Raw genomic sequence first — 15,833 nt, 5'->3', positions numbered from 1 at the left:
TTTTTCACGAGAAACATAAATCCTATCGAGCCGACTCCTTCCCGTGGGGTAAAAGAAAGTAAATCCCACGTCCCGCGGGTGTAAATGACACCACGAGTCAATTAAATTCATCTCAGTCACGAGCGTCTGTAATTCTAGGCACTTATACGGCCGTGGCTCCTGATCTCTATCTTCCAGCACGCAGTTAAAATCTCCGCCCATGACTATAGGCAGGTGGGGGCCCCGTAAAAGGTGACAAATGTCACTACTATAAAACACACGGCGACGTGGCTGCCCGTCGGCACCAGAAGGGGCGTACACGTTAATATACCGTACGTTGTTGATCGTGCAAGCTACACCACGACCGTTAGGAATTGTAGCGACATTACTATAGTCATGACCAACACGAATTAAAATGGCAGTACCACAATTGCACTCGATATCAAAGTTCAAGAGTACTTGATAGCCCGGAATGGAGTGAAGTAGATCTAACACAACCTCCTGCAAAAACACTACGTCAGCAGCAATGTAATTTAAAAAACCCACAAAACTTGCAAACTTCACAGGCGACTCCAATTTATTAAGATTAATAGTAGCCACAACTGATGGAGGGCGTGCTACCATAGACAACAAGGAAAAACAAATTAAAACAAATTAGACGGCAGGAGGGGACCCACCCTCCTCCTCCATATCGTCGGCCCAGTCACAACGTTCAGACGGTGCAGCTAAAGTAGGCGGTCCGTGTGTGGGAGGTACAGACGCGGAATCCTGCGAAAGGGGACGCGTGCGACGCTGGGGGGTGTCTTCCGCCTTACGCTTAACCGAAAGTTGTGCCGGGTTCGGTGCCTGAGACGTCGGAGTGTCCATTGCAAGATTTACATCAGAGTGGTGCAACATTTCCTTTAACTGCTGTACAACCTGTTCCCGCCTGTCTGCCGACACACTTGTCGTAGGCGCTGGCTGACTGCTCGCCACAGGACGCTGTGGACGACGCCCCGTCGCAACCGACGGCCGTGATTCGACTACGGGGCGGGGCAAGGGCTTGTGCGCCGGCTTTTGCACAGATTTTTGTTTTTGTTTTGACTTCGGACGGGGAACCTGCTTCCATTCCGGAGACGGGCTGCGTTCTCCGCGAGAAAAAGACCGTGTGTCTAAAATCCGCGAGCTACTGGCACTGCGGAAGCGGTCAGTATTGCCACGCCTGTCCGTAACACTTTCACGCCTGGGCTTAGGTTCCTGTGAGGCAGGAGCTCCGTCCGGAACACCTTGAGGTACGGAATTAGATGGTGACGAATCCACCACAGCAACAGGGGGGGTAACCACCTGAACGGGTTCTGATCCGGTCCGCTCCGGAACTTCAGGCACACCCGGAGGCGGAATCGGTACAGTAGTGGCGGGAACTGACTGAGAAAGTACGGACAAGGTTGGAACAGAATCAGAACCGGCTGCAGTGGCATCGACATCCATCGCGACCGCAGCAACTAACGGCGTTTCCGTTTCCGCGGAACGTGCCGGTGAACGGGGAACATCTAACAACACGGCCGCGTACGACGCGTCGTCATCCTGCCCACGGGGCGGTAGCTGCACAGGGCGCCTACGCCTAGGACAATTTTGCCGAAAATGGTCTGTGGCATTGCAATGGGAACACGTTTGCGGCTGACCACTATACGAAATAAAAGCCCGGTGGCCGGCCATAACCAAAAACGAGGGAACGTGCTTCCTCACAATCATCTTTACACTACGGATACCGTTCTCAACCTGATATATATAAGCGGACGACCACTTTTCTTTCGTAATCGACAAAACTGTGCCATAAGGCATAAGGCTACGAGCTATTGTCTCATTCCTAGTATCAAATGGCAGATTGAATACCCGAACATTTCGAATACCAAATCCAGCATTCGACAGAGTAACATTACTAATAGTCCCATCACAGTGTTTGAATTTTCGTACACCACCGTTTTCACTTACGAGGCCATTGCACAATTCCGGACATTTCAATTCAACAAACAAAGAGTTCAAGAACGCGTCTAATTGCAATCCTAGCACTTCACTTTCAGGAATTTGCAAGTCATTTTTCATCCACGAATGAATTTCGAAAGCAGACGGACGGGTTACGTTTCTATCAAATTCGCACTGGATATTATTTTCTCGGTCTTCTGAATCCATGTGAACTTACAGTTCAGCTGACTACAGCAGCGAAGAAACAGTCACCGCGAAGAACCGTCGCCGACTGCGAAGCACACGTAAACACCGCCCGACACGCCGGAGCGAGCGCGCGATGTGTTCGGGCCCACGACTCCGAAGAAACTGGTGCCTAAAACCAGCGCCTTAGACCGCTCGGCCACGTTACCGTTGGGGCAGCAGCGGCAAAACGTTTCCTTTGTACTACAAAGATCACTTCGAAATGGAAGTATCTTGGCAATCGCCGTGCCATGTATTTCCACTGCTCTCCCACTGGAAGCGTCTCTTTAGGCCATCCACAGGAAGAAAAAGCCGTGCCCGCCGTATGGTAGCGACGCCACTTGTCTGTAGCTGTCGCAGTTAAGGAGACAGCGTCAAGAGACGTTTTCGTACCGTGACCAGGTTTCGAACCTGGGCCTTCCGTAACCACTAAAGTATCGTAGCTGTAACTGTCAGGCGGAGCTAGAATGCTCCATGTATCAAACATATGTGAGCTCAAGGAGGTTACACTTGAAGAAAAAGCGCCAGGTTAACGCGATCACAGCAAAACCGCCGGCAGCTACGGGATTCGAAACCGCGCCTACAGAGATACTGGTGCCTTAAACCAGCGCCTTAAAGCGCTCGGCCACGCTACATGCGCTGCTTGGTGCGCCAGTGTTCCTAGCATTTGTACAAACAGTGCACGCCACAGCTTCCTGTTCTGCTGGGACTGGCTGCTCATCCATCGCACTTCAAACAACTGCCCTTTTCGACTACAGAGAGCAGCGGACGTCTGCGCTCTGGGAGGCGACATTACGTGTTGGGGATGAAGTGGTAGTGCAAACTGCGGCCTGCGGAACACGAGTGAAAAAATCAACAGAGTACTGTCATTTCGAGTACTCGTCATTGCAACGGCAGCAAGGCAAAACTTTCAAAATTGCCGTGACCAGGATTCGAACCTGGGTTATTGCGGCCACAACGCAATGTCCTAACCACTAGACGATCACGGCCATGGCCACGGAGGCGCCCGCGAAGGCAGCTGGCTCGAATGCAAGTGGCGATACCCAGCAAAGCCTAGGCCAAGGTGTACGCCACAGCAGTGTCAGACACGGTCTCCATCACATGTATACGAGCAAATGAACGTGCCTGCGCTGTCAGGACACTAACTACAGTGGTTGGCTGCATTCACCTCCGTGGCAATGTCTTGCAGTCCTCCAAGCCTCTTGACTACAGGTACCGGTATGTGGCTCGATAACAAGTGGGTAGACGCCGCATCTCTCTCGCCGTCAGGTGTTGCCGCGAGTCATACTTAACGTAGCTTTCTGCACGCGTCAGCGTAGCGTCAGTCGAGCAAAGTCGAGACAAGTCGCATAAGAGGAGCAATAAAAACGCGCAATTCCGGTACCGGGAATCGAACCCGGGCCTCCTGGGTGAGAGCCAGGTATCCTAGCCACTAGACCACACCGGATAACGACGGCAGTGCTCTTTCCAGCGAACGCAGCAGCCACCGACGGTTAACTGACGACAACTGTAAAAAATCCACTCTCTCGCGTTATAGAACGGGGTGCTCCGGACGCATTTCGTGGAGACGAACGCCAGCAATGATGAGAGCAAAAGGTGCCTGAAAATCCTGTCGTTGCACCACGCACTGTTCTACGACAATTCACCAAGCAGACGCTCACGCCTTGTTCTGCTGTTTCCTTTGCGGGCAATGAGTGCATCTGCCTTCGACACAGGAAACATTACACGTTTGGCAGCTGTGGGATTCGAACCCACGCCTCCGAAGAGAATGGTGCCTGAAACCAGCGCCTTAGACCGCTCGGCCACGCTACCTACACAACACGCGCGTCACAAGAGCTGCGTCCCACCCCACGAGAGCACACCGCAACGGCACAAAAATGAGACGTAAAAAGTGGCAACTTTTTTTCTTTTTTTTTTGTAGATTTTGCCTTGAGCTCTCCAAGTTATGCCTTCTTCGGCGAGCTTCTTTAGCTATAAAATAAAACGGTGCTGCTTGCAAACAGAAAGGATTAATCGTTGTACTGTCCATTCAGCTGAAATCCGAAAACTCCTCCGTATGGTTCCTTGACCGTCAACGTCCTCCGGTAGACGTTGTGTTCAAGATGAAGTGATGGAATCGGAGAAACTGGATGGCTTTGAGGAAAGTTTCTTGTGGCTGTTGACCGCTAACGAAGCATCGAAGGAAAACTAAAATCCTCTTGAAGTGAAAGGGCAGGCCTATAATGACAGCAAAGCAGTAGCTTTGCGCCTACACGCCGTAAAATAAAAAATGAAAGAATAATAGCGCATGAGGCGCTGTCCACCTAAATTCAATAAAAGAAAGAATAAAATTTGAAAAAAAAGAATAAAAAACCAAATACTGTCTGAGTTAGTCCTCTCAGTAACAGGGAACGAACACCCTTCACACGTCCCATAATATTATGTTCAAAATGCTTCGTGGCGGCCATTAAAATAAGTAATGAAAAAAGTCACAAAAATTAAAATCATCGACACATGTCAAAGGAATGAGTAGACTCCCGAACTTTCCGAACTGTCCGGCGGATAACGAGAAGCAAAACACAATCCACTCCGACGTGTGAAAAAGAAAGTAAAAAAAACTCGTTTCTTGAAGACCAAACAATCTCCGTGGCAACGCGGTGCGCAACGCATCCGTGAATGTACGCTGATGACGGAGGAACCAAAAGTTGTAAAAAATGAATAAAAACATAAAGAAATCACTAAATGACAGCAAGACACAAACACACACGAACACAGGATAAAACTGTGTTAAACTTTTCGTCGTCGTTTCCACGTTGCAGTCCGGCACAAGGGTAAGCATCGTACTTGTTCAATGATTCACTGTTTCACTGGTCCGGTAGTATTCAATTTGCATTAACTATGTATCCGGACCCGGAGACAATGCAAAACACAGAAGTAAGGAAAAGTCGCAGCAGTGAAGTGTTGATTACAACAGTTTGTCGTGGGCAAATGCGAGTGCAATTTGCAGAAAATTAGCAAAGAGTTGGTGATAGTCTTTCCTGGTTTTGGTAAGGTCATGTTGCGTAGACAAATAAACCAAAAAGGCATAGTCGCCCGTAAGTCGCAATTGCAGGAGGGCGTACACAGTGTGAGACACGATCCATGCAGTGGCGGCACGCTTCGTATGCGGATAAGGGTTGAAGTCCGGGATCAATGCCGTGTCCGCAGAAAAAGCGGCAGCGCTGGTCCGGTTGATAAGTGCGAGCATCCTGGCGGCAATGTTCCAAGTCGACCGTGACCTCAGGCACACGAAACGATGTTCTAAGGTGTCGTCTTGGCGACAGTCTTCACACAAGCTCGATGGAGATAAGTGAATGCGGCGCAGCTTTTCGTTGGTGGGGAGAATTCTGTTAACCACTTGGTACCAAAAGCTGCTGACGTCCGCTGGCAGGAAGGGAGCATGAACGTGAGCCCACACCGTCCTCCACGCAGATCGCGGGTAGCGCGCCTCCATCTTATTACCGACTGGCCGTCCTCTGAGTCCCTGGTAGACACGTTTCACAGTCCGTGTGCGATGGTCGAGTACGTCGGCGGCGAGATAACTTTTTTGAATGAAGTATTCTCGAACATAACGCAGCTGAAACGGGATGGTAGTCGGGTCGAGAGGTGCTGCTTGAGATAGAGGCCGATGAATAGCGAACAGAACAGCTGTGGGGCTCGACGGATCCTGTTCAATGGTGACGCTCGTCCGATGAAGGAGCAACGCTGCGGCTTTCATAGCAAATGAATGAGCCCGAGCCCACCCTGTTCGCGCGGCAGAGTACATGTTTCGTAAGACACCTTGAAAATATGTCCCCGCCACAATAGCCAATAGACTGCCTGTGTTATGGCTCTGCCCAAATTCTTGGGTACCTGAAATAACTGTGCGAGGTACCAGGCTTTGCTGAGCAAGAAAACATTTATTAAAATCACCCGCTGTGTTAATGCGAGGGTGCGAGTAGCGGACAGGCTAGCCATAGCTCGTATGCCATTTAAGACAATACGCCAGTTGTAGGACGCAGTCTGTAACAGATTGGCTTGAAAGCGAACTCCCAAAATTTTGTGTTCCTGCTTTACTGTAAACCATGGGCGTTTGAAGCCACGTGTCGCTGCATAAATAGGAAGAAAAACCGTCTTACGGGTATTGATGCTCGCACCGGATGCACGTTCATACTGTGTAAGAACTGCGCGTATTGTAGCAAAGTCGGTAGCCGAGGACACCAAGAGGCCAAGGTCGTCAGCATAAGCGCGACAAACGTGCTTCTCATTCCCAATACGTATTCCCCTACAAACACTGTGCAACTTACGCAACAAAGGATCTAAGGAAATAGCGTAAAGCGCCATTGACAGAGGGCACCCTTGTTTGACTGAACAGCAGAGCGGAACAGGTTCCGATAAAAGTCCATTGATACTAATCCGTGAGGTGGAATTTTTGAAAAGGTTAAAAATCATAGTTATATACTTTACACCGAAACCAAACTTCTGGAGCACTCGCCGGAGATATAGGTGGCTAACTCTGTCAAAAGCCATTGCAAAATCGATGGATAAAATGCCAAAAGGAATCCTATTCGTCGAAGCATAGGCAATGGCATCTCGGTATGTCGACACAGCACCATAGAGAGTGCGTTGAGGCACTGCACAGTATTGAAAGGGACTAATCAGTTTTTTCATGACCAGCTTCAAGCGGGAGGAGACACATTTGGTGAAGAGTTTGTAATCACCATTAAGAAGGGTGATTGGTCTAAGATTGCACAGTTTCCTGGTGACCGGAACCTTTGGAACCAAGACCACAATACCTTCCAGGAAGGACGCAGGGACATCCACACCATTTAAAATTTCATTAAAAACGTCAGTCAGGGCAGAGCCAAACAAGTGCCAAAAATGCAGATAAAATTCCGGTGGCAACCCATCAGCGCCCGGTGATTTGTTCTGGGAACACAGTTTTAAGATATCACCCACTTCGTCCACGGTAAAGTTTTCTGTGAGGCGACGGCGATCCGCTACGGATAAGACGTATGGAACGTCGTGGAGAAGCTCGGAAATCGCGGCAGCATCAGTGTATTTCTCACTGAAAAGTTCGATGAAGTGACGGTGGGCCTCGGCAAGAATTGCCGCCTGGCTATTAAGCCGCGCACCGTCAGCTGATTCCAGCTCTGTGACGTAACGTCGCTTTGCGCGCCGGCGTTCGCGCAGCTGATGAAACACGGAAGGCGCTTCATCAGCCAGCGCCCCGGGGGCTCGGCTCCGTACGACAGATATGCGCAACGATTCCCTTTTCAAAGCCAGAAGACGGAGTTTTATACGCCGAATTGTCGCCATCCGAAGAGCGGGATTGTTTGTGTGCAGGTGGATTGCATCATTTAAACAGCTCTCGTAAAATTGCAATGCAGAACGCTCCCAGTGAGCAACATTCTGACTAAACTCCAAGAGGGTCTTGCGTAATGCCGGCTTAACAAATTCTACCCACCAAGACAAAGTACAGGCATAGAGACCGCGATATTTCAGCACCCTCTGCCACATACGCACGATAACCGGCGCAAAATGTGGGTGTGAGAGATGTCGCACATTAAACTTCCATAATCGACTTGCGCGGGGTTTAGTCGCCAACAGAGAATGAAAGCGGCAGACATACGCACAATGATCGGAAAAAATCACGGGGTGAACAGAGGAGTCCGTAAGACAGTGCTGTTTTTCACGAGAAACATAAATCCTATCGAGCCGACTCCTTCCCGTGGGGTAAAAGAAAGTAAATCCCACGTCCCGCGGGTGTAAATGACACCACGAGTCAATTAAATTCATCTCAGTCACGAGCGTCTGTAATTCTAGGCACTTATACGGCCGTGGCTCCTGATCTCTATCTTCCAGCACGCAGTTAAAATCTCCGCCCATGACTATAGGCAGGTGGGGGCCCCGTAAAAGGTGACAAATGTCACTACTATAAAACACACGGCGACGTGGCTGCCCGTCGGCACCAGAAGGGGCGTACACGTTAATATACCGTACGTTGTTGATCGTGCAAGCTACACCACGACCGTTAGGAATTGTAGCGACATTACTATAGTCATGACCAACACGAATTAAAATGGCAGTACCACAATTGCACTCGATATCAAAGTTCAAGAGTACTTGATAGCCCGGAATGGAGTGAAGTAGATCTAACACAACCTCCTGCAAAAACACTACGTCAGCAGCAATGTAATTTAAAAAACCCACAAAACTTGCAAACTTCACAGGCGACTCCAATTTATTAAGATTAATAGTAGCCACAACTGATGGAGGGCGTGCTACCATAGACAACAAGGAAAAACAAATTAAAACAAATTAGACGGCAGGAGGGGACCCACCCTCCTCCTCCATATCGTCGGCCCAGTCACAACGTTCAGACGGTGCAGCTAAAGTAGGCGGTCCGTGTGTGGGAGGTACAGACGCGGAATCCTGCGAAAGGGGACGCGTGCGACGCTGGGGGGTGTCTTCCGCCTTACGCTTAACCGAAAGTTGTGCCGGGTTCGGTGCCTGAGACGTCGGAGTGTCCATTGCAAGATTTACATCAGAGTGGTGCAACATTTCCTTTAACTGCTGTACAACCTGTTCCCGCCTGTCTGCCGACACACTTGTCGTAGGCGCTGGCTGACTGCTCGCCACAGGACGCTGTGGACGACGCCCCGTCGCAACCGACGGCCGTGATTCGACTACGGGGCGGGGCAAGGGCTTGTGCGCCGGCTTTTGCACAGATTTTTGTTTTTGTTTTGACTTCGGACGGGGAACCTGCTTCCATTCCGGAGACGGGCTGCGTTCTCCGCGAGAAAAAGACCGTGTGTCTAAAATCCGCGAGCTACTGGCACTGCGGAAGCGGTCAGTATTGCCACGCCTGTCCGTAACACTTTCACGCCTGGGCTTAGGTTCCTGTGAGGCAGGAGCTCCGTCCGGAACACCTTGAGGTACGGAATTAGATGGTGACGAATCCACCACAGCAACAGGGGGGGTAACCACCTGAACGGGTTCTGATCCGGTCCGCTCCGGAACTTCAGGCACACCCGGAGGCGGAATCGGTACAGTAGTGGCGGGAACTGACTGAGAAAGTACGGACAAGGTTGGAACAGAATCAGAACCGGCTGCAGTGGCATCGACATCCATCGCGACCGCAGCAACTAACGGCGTTTCCGTTTCCGCGGAACGTGCCGGTGAACGGGGAACACCTAACAACACGGCCGCGTACGACGCGTCGTCATCCTGCCCACGGGGCGGTAGCTGCACAGGGCGCCTACGCCTAGGACAATTTTGCCGAAAATGGTCTGTGGCATTGCAATGGGAACACGTTTGCGGCTGACCACTATACGAAATAAAAGCCCGGTGGCCGGCCATAACCAAAAACGAGGGAACGTGCTTCCTCACAATCATCTTTACACTACGGATACCGTTCTCAACCTGATATATATAAGCGGACGACCACTTTTCTTTCGTAATCGACAAAACTGTGCCATAAGGCATAAGGCTACGAGCTATTGTCTCATTCCTAGTATCAAATGGCAGATTGAATACCCGAACATTTCGAATACCAAATCCAGCATTCGACAGAGTAACATTACTAATAGTCCCATCACAGTGTTTGAATTTTCGTACACCACCGTTTTCACTTACGAGGCCATTGCACAATTCCGGACATTTCAATTCAACAAACAAAGAGTTCAAGAACGCGTCTAATTGCAATCCTAGCACTTCACTTTCAGGAATTTGCAAGTCATTTTTCATCCACGAATGAATTTCGAAAGCAGACGGACGGGTTACGTTTCTATCAAATTCGCACTGGATATTATTTTCTCGGTCTTCTGAATCCATGTGAACTTACAGTTCAGCTGACTACAGCAGCGAAGAAACAGTCACCGCGAAGAACCGTCGCCGACTGCGAAGCACACGTAAACACCGCCCGACACGCCGGAGCGAGCGCGCGATGTGTTCGGGCCCACGACTCCGAAGAAACTGGTGCCTAAAACCAGCGCCTTAGACCGCTCGGCCACGTTACCGTTGGGGCAGCAGCGGCAAAACGTTTCCTTTGTACTACAAAGATCACTTCGAAATGGAAGTATCTTGGCAATCGCCGTGCCATGTATTTCCACTGCTCTCCCACTGGAAGCGTCTCTTTAGGCCATCCACAGGAAGAAAAAGCCGTGCCCGCCGTATGGTAGCGACGCCACTTGTCTGTAGCTGTCGCAGTTAAGGAGACAGCGTCAAGAGACGTTTTCGTACCGTGACCAGGTTTCGAACCTGGGCCTTCCGTAACCACTAAAGTATCGTAGCTGTAACTGTCAGGCGGAGCTAGAATGCTCCATGTATCAAACATATGTGAGCTCAAGGAGGTTACACTTGAAGAAAAAGCGCCAGGTTAACGCGATCACAGCAAAACCGCCGGCAGCTACGGGATTCGAAACCGCGCCTACAGAGATACTGGTGCCTTAAACCAGCGCCTTAAAGCGCTCGGCCACGCTACATGCGCTGCTTGGTGCGCCAGTGTTCCTAGCATTTGTACAAACAGTGCACGCCACAGCTTCCTGTTCTGCTGGGACTGGCTGCTCATCCATCGCACTTCAAACAACTGCCCTTTTCGACTACAGAGAGCAGCGGACGTCTGCGCTCTGGGAGGCGACATTACGTGTTGGGGATGAAGTGGTAGTGCAAACTGCGGCCTGCGGAACACGAGTGAAAAAATCAACAGAGTACTGTCATTTCGAGTACTCGTCATTGCAACGGCAGCAAGGCAAAACTTTCAAAATTGCCGTGACCAGGATTCGAACCTGGGTTATTGCGGCCACAACGCAATGTCCTAACCACTAGACGATCACGGCCATGGCCACGGAGGCGCCCGCGAAGGCAGCTGGCTCGAATGCAAGTGGCGATACCCAGCAAAGCCTAGGCCAAGGTGTACGCCACAGCAGTGTCAGACACGGTCTCCATCACATGTATACGAGCAAATGAACGTGCCTGCGCTGTCAGGACACTAACTACAGTGGTTAGCTGCATTCACCTCCGTGGCAATGTCTTGCAGTCCTCCAAGCCTCTTGACTGCAGGTACCGGTATGTGGCTCGATAACAAGTGGATAGACGCCGCATCTCTCTCGCCGTCAGGTGTTGCCGCGAGTCATACTTAACGTAGCTTTCTGCACGCGTCAGCGTAGCGTCAGTCGAGCAAAGTCGAGACAAGTCGCATAAGAGGAGCAATAAAAACGCGCAATTCCGGTACCGGGAATCGAACCCGGGCCTCCTGGGTGAGAGCCAGGTATCCTAGCCACTAGACCACACCGGATAACGACGGCAGTGCTCTTTCCAGCGAACGCAGCAGCCACCGACGGTTAACTGACGACAACTGTAAAAAATCCACTCTCTCGCGTTATAGAACGGCGTGCTCCGGACGCATTTCGTGGAGACGAACGCCAGCAATGATGAGAGCAAAAGGTGCCTGAAAATCCTGTCGTTGCACCACGCACTGTTCTACGACAATTCACCAAGCAGACGCTCACGCCTTGTTCTGCTGTTTCCTTTGCGGGCAATGAGTGCATCTGCCTTCGACACAGGAAACATTACACGTTTGGCAGCTGTGGGATTCGAACCCACGCCTCCGAAGAGAATGGTGCCTGAAACCAGCGCCTTAGACCGCTCGGCCACGCTACCTACACAACACGCGCGTCACAAGAGCTGCGTCCCACCCCACGAGAGCACACCGCAACGGCACAAAAATGAGACGTAAAAAGTGGCAACTTTTTTTCTTTTTTTTTTGTAGATTTTGCCTTGCGCTCTCCAAGTTATGCCTTCTTCGGCGAGCTTCTTTAGCTATAAAATAAAACGGTGCTGCTTGCAAACAGAAAGGATTAATCGTTGTACTGTCCATTCAGCTGAAATCCGAAAACTCCTCCGTATGGTTCCTTGACCGTCGACGTCCTCCGGTAGACGTTGTGTTCAAGATGAAGTGATGGAATCGGAGAAACTGGATGGCTTTGAGGAAAGTTTCTTGTGGCTGTTGACCGCTAACGAAGCATCGAAGGAAAACTAAAATCCTCTTGAAGTGAAAGGGCAGGCCTATAATGACAGCAAAGCAGTAGCTTTGCGCCTACACGCCGTAAAATAAAAAATGAAAGAATAATAGCGCATGAGGCGCTGTCCACCTAAATTCAATAAAAGAAAGAATAAAATTTGAAAAAAAAAGAATAAAAAACCAAATACTGTCTGAGTTAGTCCTCTCAGTAACAGGGAACGAACACCCTTCACACGTCCCATAATATTATGTTCAAAATGCTTCGTGGCGGCCATTAAAATAAGTAATGAAAAAAGTCACAAAAATTAAAATCATCGACACATGTCAAAGGAATGAGTAGACTCCCGAACTTTCCGAACTGTCCGGCGGATAACGAGAAGCAAAACACAATCCACTCCGACGTGTGAAAAAGAAAGTAAAAAAAACTCGTTTCTTGAAGACCAAACAATCTCCGTGGCAACGCGGTGCGCAACGCATCCGTGAATGTACGCTGATGACGGAGGAACCAAAAGTTGTAAAAAATGAATAAAAACATAAAGAAATCACTAAATGACAGCAAAACACAAACACACACGAACACAGGATAAAACTGTGTTAAACTTTTCGTCGTCGTTTCCACGTTGCAGTCCGGCACAAGGGTAAGCATCGTACTTGTTCAATGATTCACTGTTTCACTGGTCCGGTAGTATTCAATTTGCATTAACTATGTATCCGGACCCGGAGACAATGCAAAACACAGAAGTAAGGAAAAGTCGCAGCAGTGAAGTGTTGATTACAACAGTTTGTCGTGGGCAAATGCGAGTGCAATTTGCAGAAAATTAGCAAAGAGTTGGTGATAGTCTTTCCTGGTTTTGGTAAGGTCATGTTGCGTAGACAAATAAACCAAAAAGGCATAGTCGCCCGTAAGTCGCAATTGCAGGAGGGCGTACACAGTGTGAGACACGATCCATGCAGTGGCGGCACGCTTCGTATGCGGATAAGGGTTGAAGTCCGGGATCAATGCCGTGTCCGCAGAAAAAGCGGCAGCGCTGGTCCGGTTGATAAGTGCGAGCATCCTGGCGGCAATGTTCCAAGTCGACCGTGACCTCAGGCACACGAAACGATGTTCTAAGGTGTCGTCTTGGCGACAGTCTTCACACAAGCTCGATGGAGATAAGTGAATGCGGCGCAGCTTTTCGTTGGTGGGGAGAATTCTGTTAACCACTTGGTACCAAAAGCTGCTGACGTCCGCTGGCAGGAAGGGAGCATGAACGTGAGCCCACACCGTCCTCCACGCAGATCGCGGGTAGCGCGCCTCCATCTTATTACCGACTGGCCGTCCTCTGAGTCCCTGGTAGACACGTTTCACAGTCCGTGTGCGATGGTCGAGTACGTCGGCGGCGAGATAACTTTTTTGAATGAAGTATTCTCGAACATAACGCAGCTGAAACGGGATGGTAGTCGGGTCGAGAGGTGCTGCTTGAGATAGAGGCCGATGAATAGCGAACAGAACAGCTGTGGGGCTCGACGGATCCTGTTCAATGGTGACGCTCGTCCGATGAAGGAGCAACGCTGCGGCTTTCATAGCAAATGAATGAGCCCGAGCCCACCCTGTTCGCGCGGCAGAGTACATGTTTCGTAAGACACCTTGAAAATATGTCCCCGCCACAATAGCCAATAGACTGCCTGTGTTATGGCTCTGCCCAAATTCTTGGGTACCTGAAATAACTGTGCGAGGTACCAGGCTTTGCTGAGCAAGAAAACATTTATTAAAATCACCCGCTGTGTTAATGCGAGGGTGCGAGTAGCGGACAGGCTAGCCATAGCTCGTATGCCATTTAAGACAATACGCCAGTTGTAGGACGCAGTCTGTAACAGATTGGCTTGAAAGCGAACTCCCAAAATTTTGTGTTCCTGCTTTACTGTAAACCATGGGCGTTTGAAGCCACGTGTCGCTGCATAAATAGGAAGAAAAACCGTCTTACGGGTATTGATGCTCGCACCGGATGCACGTTCATACTGTGTAAGAACTGCGCATATTGTAGCAAAGTCGGTAGCCGAGGACACCAAGAGGCCAAGGTCGTCAGCATAAGCGCGACAAACGTGCTTCTCATTCCCAATACGTATTCCCCTACAAACACTGTGCAACTTACGCAACAAAGGATCTAAGGAAATAGCGTAAAGCGCCATTGACAGAGGGCACCCTTGTTTGACTGAACAGCAGAGCGGAACAGGTTCCGATAAAAGTCCATTGATACTAATCCGTGAGGTGGAATTTTTGAAAAGGTTAAAAATCATAGTTATATACTTTACACCGAAACCAAACTTCTGGAGCACTCGCCGGAGATATAGGTGGCTAACTCTGTCAAAAGCCATTGCAAAATCGATGGATAAAATGCCAAAAGGAATCCTATTCGTCGAAGCATAGGCAATGGCATCTCGGTATGTCGACACAGCACCATAGAGAGTGCGTTGAGGCACTGCACAGTATTGAAAGGGACTAATCAGTTTTTTCATGACCAGCTTCAAGCGGGAGGAGACACATTTGGTGAAGAGTTTGTAATCACCATTAAGAAGGGTGATTGGTCTAAGATTGCACAGTTTCCTGGTGACCGGAACCTTTGGAACCAAGACCACAATACCTTCCAGGAAGGACGCAGGGACATCCACACCATTTAAAATTTCATTAAAAACGTCAGTCAGGGCAGAGCCAAACAAGTGCCAAAAATGCAAATAAAATTCCGGTGGCAACCCATCAGCGCCCGGTGATTTGTTCTGGGAACACAGTTTTAAGATATCACCCACTTCGTCCACGGTAAAGTTTTCTGTGAGGCGACGGCGATCCGCTACGGATAAGACGTATGGAACGTCGTGGAGAAGCTCGGAAATCGCGGCAGCATCAGTGTATTTCTCACTGAAAAGTTCGATGAAGTGACGGTGGGCCTCGGCAAGAATTGCCGCCTGGCTATTAAGCCGCGCACCGTCAGCTGATTCCAGCTCTGTGACGTAACGTCGCTTTGCGCGCCGGCGTTCGCGCAGCTGATGAAACACGGAAGGCGCTTCATCAGCCAGCGCCCCGGGGGCTCGGCTCCGTACGACAGATATGCGCAACGATTCCCTTTTCAAAGCCAGAAGACGGAGTTTTATACGCCGAATTGTTGCCATCCGAAGAGCGGGATTATTTGTGTGCAGGTGGATGGCATCAGTTAAACAGGTTTCATAAAATTGCAATGTAGAACGCTCCCAGTGAGCAACATTCTGACTAAACTCCAAGAGGGTCTTGCGTAATGCCGGCTTAACAAATTCTACCCACCAAGACAAAGTACAGGCATAGAGACCGCGATATTTCAGCACCCTCTGCCACATACGCACGATAACCGGCGCAAAATGTGGGTGTGAGAGATGTCGCACATTAAACTTCCATAATCGACTTGCGCGGGGTTTAGTCGCCAACAGAGAATGAAAGCGGCAGACATACGCACAATGATCGGAAAAAATCACGGGGTGAACAGAGGAGTCCGTAAGACAGTGCTGTTTTTCACGAGAAACATAAATCCTATCGAGCCGACTCCTTCCCGTGGGGTAAAAGAAAGTAAATCCCACGTCCCGCGGGTGTAAATGACACCACGAGTCAATTAAATTCATCTCAGTCACGAGCGTCTGTAATTCT

General features: G+C 49.8%; 6 non-coding genes across 6 annotated transcripts; all 6 read right to left on the bottom strand.

Moving 5' to 3' along the window:
- Nucleotides 1–3,080: 3,080 nt before the first annotated feature.
- On the bottom strand, nucleotides 3,081–3,152 carry Trnah-gug (transfer RNA histidin (anticodon GUG)). Its single transcript has one exon. It is a non-coding gene; the product is annotated as a tRNA-His (tRNA).
- A 386-nt stretch (nucleotides 3,153–3,538) lies between these two features.
- On the bottom strand, nucleotides 3,539–3,610 carry Trnae-cuc (transfer RNA glutamic acid (anticodon CUC)). The gene has a single exon. It is a non-coding gene; the product is annotated as a tRNA-Glu (tRNA).
- A 283-nt stretch (nucleotides 3,611–3,893) lies between these two features.
- Trnal-cag (transfer RNA leucine (anticodon CAG)) lies at nucleotides 3,894–3,975 on the bottom strand. The gene has a single exon. It is a non-coding gene; the product is annotated as a tRNA-Leu (tRNA).
- A 6,953-nt stretch (nucleotides 3,976–10,928) lies between these two features.
- Nucleotides 10,929–11,000, bottom strand: Trnah-gug (transfer RNA histidin (anticodon GUG)). Its single transcript has one exon. It is a non-coding gene; the product is annotated as a tRNA-His (tRNA).
- Nucleotides 11,001–11,386: 386 nt separating this feature from the next.
- On the bottom strand, nucleotides 11,387–11,458 carry Trnae-cuc (transfer RNA glutamic acid (anticodon CUC)). Its single transcript has one exon. It is a non-coding gene; the product is annotated as a tRNA-Glu (tRNA).
- A 283-nt stretch (nucleotides 11,459–11,741) lies between these two features.
- Nucleotides 11,742–11,823, bottom strand: Trnal-cag (transfer RNA leucine (anticodon CAG)). The gene has a single exon. It is a non-coding gene; the product is annotated as a tRNA-Leu (tRNA).
- Nucleotides 11,824–15,833: the final 4,010 nt, after the last annotated feature.

The sequence above is a fragment of the Schistocerca serialis genome, chromosome 1, assembly GCF_023864345.2.
Source record: "Schistocerca serialis cubense isolate TAMUIC-IGC-003099 chromosome 1, iqSchSeri2.2, whole genome shotgun sequence".
Lineage (NCBI taxonomy): Eukaryota > Metazoa > Arthropoda > Insecta > Orthoptera > Acrididae > Schistocerca > Schistocerca serialis.
The sequence above is the reverse complement of the archived record's forward strand: the minus strand, read 5'-3'. Positions and strand labels throughout refer to the sequence as shown.